The sequence below is a fragment of the Haplochromis burtoni genome, unplaced genomic scaffold, assembly GCF_018398535.1.
Source record: "Haplochromis burtoni strain Fernald_Lab_line unplaced genomic scaffold, NCSU_Asbu1 Contig_176, whole genome shotgun sequence".
Lineage (NCBI taxonomy): Eukaryota > Metazoa > Chordata > Actinopteri > Cichliformes > Cichlidae > Haplochromis > Haplochromis burtoni.
The window spans coordinates 816,277-823,115 of record NW_024582537.1 but is presented as its reverse complement, the minus strand read 5'-3'; the positions used below and the strand labels follow the sequence as shown (position 1 = coordinate 823,115).

Sequence of the window (6,839 nt, the reverse complement as noted above, 5' to 3'; positions counted from 1 at the left end):
GTGAGAGAAAAAAGGACAGAAAAGGAGAGAGAGGGGAAAGAGAAGAAGAAAAAGGTTAATTTGTGATGGAGGGACACAGGAAGTGTGCTGTAAGTAGGATTAATAATCAGCATGGAAGAAAGGTTAGGAGGTGGAAGGTCAGCTTGCTTTGGACCAGCCTGTCTGTCAGCAGCTGGACATGACACACACACTGGTTTCAGTGAGCTCATTGGCTACAACGGGTGTCATGACAACCACATTTATCACGTCGCCAGACACAAGTGGAACGAGTACGAGGGAGGTGGGGGACGTTGAGAAGCACTCCACGGCAGGGCAGATAAAAAGAGCACAATGAACTGAAAACAGCAGCGTGTAATCACTCGGGTTGTAAAATGTGTAAACGAACATTTCGCAAGGGCAAGAAGGTGAATGAAGGATAAATGAAAAAAAACTGCCACTACTACCTAAATTGATTTTTGCGGCTCAGTGTTTCAGTCAGAACCCCTTTAAACGAGATGGCCGGCTGGACACAGCGAGAGCTCGGCCACCTCTCGAGGCACAGACGTGGCAGAGGAAAGAGAGAAGCAGCTCGTTGCTGAGTTCACTGCTCCGGTTTGGGGAGAACACCCCTTTAATGAAGTGGAATGTCTGGAGGGCTCAGGCTCCTTCTCTGGAAAAGGACTGCTTGTGACTTCATCACACAGAAAAAGCTCAATATGGCACCTCAGCCCCAGCAGCGTTCTCACCACTGATCGCCCTAATTGATCTTTATAAAGAGTTATCGACAAGCGCAGGCAGTTAAGTGGTCAGTAGGTACCCAGATGCCTCAGTGACTTGCCATATCGCAGCAGGAACTCCTCGAGGAAAAGCTCTGTTGGATTCAACGGGATTCACGAAAACAGCTCATCGCACATTGTCTGGTGCTGGAAAATATAAGCAAATTCAAGTCTTGCTGCATTCACTACATCAAGGCCTTTAAAGCATTCCCTGCAAGCACAGACAGGTCAACAATACTCAACGGCGACGCTGCCGCCCCTCAGATAGGGATGACACACTTCATTATGCGTCTGACATCTTCACAGGAAGACGCTTTTCGTCTTGATCGGCCAAAAAACACAATTTTACGCATGTTATTTAGGGAAAGTACTTGGAGAGCAGGGGTTCAGCTAATAAGATAAGTAGCAGGGAAGCATTCATTATGGATAGCTGCTCATGTATCAAGTCAAAAAGCAGCTCCCTCTCCCAAAATCCCGCTGATGTACTTCCAGCACCATGACATGTAGCGCCGCTTGTGTCAGTCAAAGCACTGACACGCACAGAAGTCTGCCGCACAAACCAGCATGCTGCACACATGCCACGCATATAAAACTCCTAATCCGAGCATCTCGAGAGGAATGAAAATGCATAAGTAACCTTGCTGTAATGTATAGCCAAATTCCCGTCTCTGCCCGGGGTATTTTCTAGATCTGAATTTGAATTGCTGCGGGGTGTGAGCCTAAAGTTTCAACCTGTTAGCACAAAGAAGATCCATGCTTGTCTTTCCCCCTCTCCTTTCACATTAGATCAACAGGTGAGACGTCTCCAGTGCTGTGAAAAGCGCCTCAGTTGTCATCAGGACTGAAAGAAGAAAGACCTGGAGTCTAATGAGCAAGTGGAACACACACACACACACACACACACACGGCCTGGCTGCTGTAGGCAACGGTAATCTGGCCTGACATTCACAGCGAAGCTACAAATGCAGCCTCTCGATTAATCTAATCCCACATGCAAAAACCCCAAAACAGCTACATAGTTAATGACGCTGAGTAAAAATGAGCTACAGGACCCAGATTCCCAACTTTCTCTACGCACTTACTACAGTTTTCAAGCCAAGATGCTATCCTTGCTCTTAGATCCTTAGGTTAATTTAGAAATAGGCAACAAGTAATTAGACAAGTGAATTTTTTTATGCCTAAAACCTAAAAGAGTCACATTAGACACAATAATCTTAAAGTTATTGGATTTCTGCACTGCTTAAACCTAATATAGTAGAAAATCATCTGGAAAAAAAAATCATATTTAATTTTCCATGACAGTTTGACCAACCTGACAAGGGAGTGATGCCAATGAAAATGATCTTCTAATAATAAATGACCATATTAGTGTTATTGAATAACTTCTCAAAGAATGAGTCACATTTAGCAGGCAAATGAGTAAATGAGATCACAAAATTAATTTTTTTTTGTTTGTGTTGATAACAGAGTAAGCATCATGCTTTTGGAGCCTCTTCAACTGAAGTCAATAATAACCTTTCTGCATATTGGATACTACACTCCTGCAAACCCAATAGGTTCTGGTTTTAGGCTTTTAAAAATCTAGGCCAGGGGTCTCTAACTCCAGGCCTCGAAGGGCCAGTGTCCTGCAGTTTTTAGATGTGTCCTTGATCCAACACAGCTGATTCAAATGGCTAAATTCAAATGGCCTCAACATGTCTTGAAGTTCTCCAGAGGCCTGGTAATGAACTAATCATTTGATTCAGGTGTGGAGACCCAAAACCTGCAGGACACCGGCACTTGAGGCCTGGAGTTGGAGACCCCTGATCTAGGCAATGAAAGGAGATTTTATCCAATCACAAGCCTGTTTAGACAAGATCAGTACAAACCATAATATATCCTTCAGCATAAATTAGTACAAAGAGGAAAGAACATGAAGAAAGAAAGACTTTGTAGTGCGGTGGGTTAAGTAGCGGACTTTCACCTGGAAGAATGGGGTTCATTTCAGAACATGTGTTCATATGCCCAGGCTCGTCTGGTGGGAGTGTTTTATCTATGTTTTGGCCTATAGGATTACTGCAACTTTTAAATGGCAAATGTTGAGGCTCATTGGTTGAGGCTCAAGAAGTAGCGCCCCCTGTATTAGAGTTTGCAGGGATGGTAATAGCATAGGACGAAGGTAAAGGGGCAGCTATGGACTATGGTTCACTCCTCCGCGAAGTTATACACTTTTCTCACCTGCTGGTTTAAAAAACTAAAAACGATTTGTTTTTTATTGTAAAAGACTGCGGTTTGGTTTTAAACACACACCTTCACATCAGTAATGCTTTATGTTGACAAGTTAGAAGTGACAGCCCTGTCTCACTAATGCCACAACCTAGTGTGTCACGCACCACCGCCAAAGGACACCTTGTGCGTAAGCGAGACACAGTGAGCAAGTGAGAAAAAGAAGAGGAAGGGTGAGAAGATAAGAGATAATAGAAAAGGAGTCCATACAATAAGTCCGTATTATAAGTTTGAATATGACTGGTGGCAAAAAAAAAAAGGAAAAGAAAATATCTGTGTCCTGCAGTGTTCCCTTTTTCTAATTTAGAGTAATATTCACACCCATGGCACACACTTCACAAAGCATCGCAATCATAACTGCCGACAGGCTAAATATAATCACGCACAAACCTATACAGTGCTTAACAAATTTACGTAAACATCTGTCGTTAAAACAAGACAACAAATGTTTTGGAAATCTGTCAAAAACTCAGTCATGTCCAGAGGGCCGGCTCAAAATTTGGTTATAACAACATTAATTCGGTTTTGTTATTTGCAAAATAAATACCATTATTTTTAGTTCTGAACAAGTCAGAAATGAATCATACATAACATTCAGCCACTAAAATGACTCACACAAACAATTAATTTTGGTAAGTAATTTGGCATTATAATAAAAAATAATAATAACACACTCGACTATTTTTTTATGCATTTTTTGCAAAATGGTAAATTTGAAAATTCATGGATAGCATTAAAAATGTCATTCAGATTAAAAGACTAGCACACACTAGTAGGTTAAACATTATTTTGGTAATTACCAATACTGTAGGACAGCTGTGGCATAAACCTTAAACTGGGTGGGGTTTGATAAATTTGTTAGACACTGTGCATGACATGAGATTTGTCTGTGAAAATTGTCAATAATTCGTTCATTCAGGCAGGTTGATACAGTTTGTGTGAGTGCATTGTCAAACATCTGCTGTGCACACTGACGCAAACCAGAGTGTTTAAAGAGAAGTTTTAATATCGCCTTTATCTACAGGGAGTGGTGTAACAGCAAAGCTTTGGATTGATGTGTTGACATAAAAGACACAGAGGGTTTGATAAAGTGATACAGTATACACAGACACACAAAGTACTGTAAGCTTCTGCTGCTCTGGTTTTATTTATAGTTTTTTGATACATTTTTTGAGTATGAGCTGCTGTGATATTAGTTTTTCGGAGGTGTAACAGGTATTTTCATGAACCAGTTGAGATGTGATTATCTAAACACTTATCTTTAGTCAATCTTTATGCAGTTAGCTTGACATGCACATTACAAAGGAGAAAAAAAGCAGCAGAAGTACAAAGACAAATGCATAGTGTTGATATGCAATTTCATATTAGTAATTTACTATATTTACTGACATGTAACAGAGAAATATGTGTGCAAAATACCAAGAAACAACAATTCCATCTATTAAATATATTAAATATATTAAATGACATGAGAAAATGGTACATGGCTTCAAATGAAGCTGCATGACATGGAAGTAAATAGTGGATGTTATTCTACCTTTAGTTATAAAAACAGGCTAATAGTGATAACACAGGGACAAAGGTGGCAGATGGTGGCTTTACACATTAGCACAGGATGCTATAGCTTAATATACAGTAGTGTGCAGCAGTCTTGAGCCACCCCTCATTTCTTTCTATTTTGCTGCTAAGGAGCCGGACTTTTTTAACCTCCTAGGACCTGGCGTCCACATGTGTGGACATCACATTTTGGGTTGTCTAGACCAAAATACTAAATTTTGCTCTACAAGTGCCTGATTATAATTATACTGATTATACGAGGACATTATACTGTCACTGTTCTATCGAAATTTAAAGCAAATGTCCTCATGTGGATCTCATTGTTCTCAGAAAATACAAAATCAGGTTAAAAATAATTAAATTAATCTTTGTTTTTACATTCATCAGGTCCCAATCAGTCCAAAGAGCAAAGAGACATTAAAAATGCATGCCATGAAAGAGCTCAGGTTTTAGGAGGTTGTGATCTTGAGCATAGTTCTTCAGGCTTTCTGAAGCATTTTTTCTTTGGACATTGTCGGCCTTTTCACTCATTTTCATTCCAGTCCTTGTACATGATCATTTTCAGAGGAATGTTTTTTTGTTAAGCCACTCAATACTGACCTATGAATCATTCAAGCATAAAAAAGGCACCTAACTCAAGTGATGCACCAGTATTGTGCCTGTATATTACAGTCAAAGAAACAATTTTAAATGTTATCTTTTGGCACTTTGTTACCAGCAGCCTGCTGCAAAAATGTATAATTTGGTCCCTTTTGTTTAACTGAATCAATGGAAAATGACAAAGGTAACACAGCTTGACAAGCATAAACAAATATTTTTGCCCCAACAAGGTGATTCTTAAAGAGATAACAGCCAGTATATCTCAGTATACAGTATATCTCTGCATGGTGTGTAGTGTGTGCTTGAAAAATATTATGAAACTGGTCAAGTGGAGGACAAAAAACAGTGGCAGTCCTGAAAAGAAAAAAAAAAAACACTATCTAGAGTAGATGACTTTCAGAACAGTATCTGAAAGGTATGTCCTCGATGGGGAAAAAATCCAGCAAAGACCTGACACAGGACCTGACAGTTGCATCTGGCCCTTTAGTTGATCCATATACTGTTCACTGAAATGGTCTCAGTGGAAGCATGGCTGTCAAGAAGCCTTTTTTAAGGAAGGAGAAAAGGGAGAAAAGGCTGAGGAGTGCCAAATTACACAAGAACTGGGCTGAAATTCACAGGTAACAGGACTTATGGAGTGATGAATAATTTGAAATCCAAATTGTCAATATGCAGGAGAGAGATACAACTGTGTACAGCCATCTCTAAAACACGGTGGAGGTTCTGTCATAATTCTTGGCTGCTTTTTAGCGAGCGCTGAAGAGATCATACGAACACAGAAACATACAATCAGATATATTAATCCACCATCTAGAAAGCATCCGATTGGCATTTTCATACTGGCAGAGCACTTAAATATTATAGAGAAGGCAAATTTACTGATGAGCAGGATCTGAAGTGTTTATGTATATGGTGGGGAAAAAATTAAGTAAATATTAATAAGCAGTTTAATGTCAGTCAGAAAGGCTCTACTTTTGGTACATGACTGCGAGCTGCGAGGCTAGAGCAGGATAGAACTTATGACTCAGGAAACAAAGTTTCTGTACTTCCTGTAACTCTCAACAGATTGTAGTTCTGCACTGTACTTACAGTAGAAAGGCAAGTAAGCAAGACAGTCATTAAGTATATTACCTATGATGCCAAACTAATCCTTCAATGATGCTATCTGTAGCAAGTGGCTTTGATCCTTGTACCCCCTTACTGCATCCCTTTACTGTTTTACTTCTATGGAAATTGTGTTTGCTCTAAAATGTGGAAAAAATAATAAGTCATAAAGCTCAAGTATGAAATTCAGCAAAAATAACATCAAGTTGAATCTGCTCAGTTCTGTGTCATTGAATATGCATTCTTTGTTATGAAATAAGAAACACATGCAGGAAAGTACAGCAGAGTAAAAATGATGTCAGTCTTCGCACCAGTGTCCTCATTTGTTAAAGTGAATTACCCTAATGTGTCAGAATTAATGTGATAATGATTTATTGATGCTAACACACTAGACATGACGCCCTTAAGTTGAGTATTAGTGTGGGAAGTGCCAGTGGGTAATGACAGACGATTAGAGGGTTCACACCTCCGCTGCACTGGGCTGCCGGGCGGCCAGCAGTCTCTGTGTTCCCCAAGTCCAAAGCAGATGGAGAAGAGGAAAAAAAAGAGGGATGGAGG

The 6,839-nt window shown here is 39.9% G+C and overlaps 1 protein-coding gene across 2 annotated transcripts in view; it reads right to left on the bottom strand.

Annotated features, from left to right (window-relative positions):
* Positions 1-6,839, bottom strand: part of slc8a3 (solute carrier family 8 member 3) — a 140,376-nt gene that overhangs the window by 49,824 nt on the left and 83,713 nt on the right. The window lies entirely within an intron of this gene.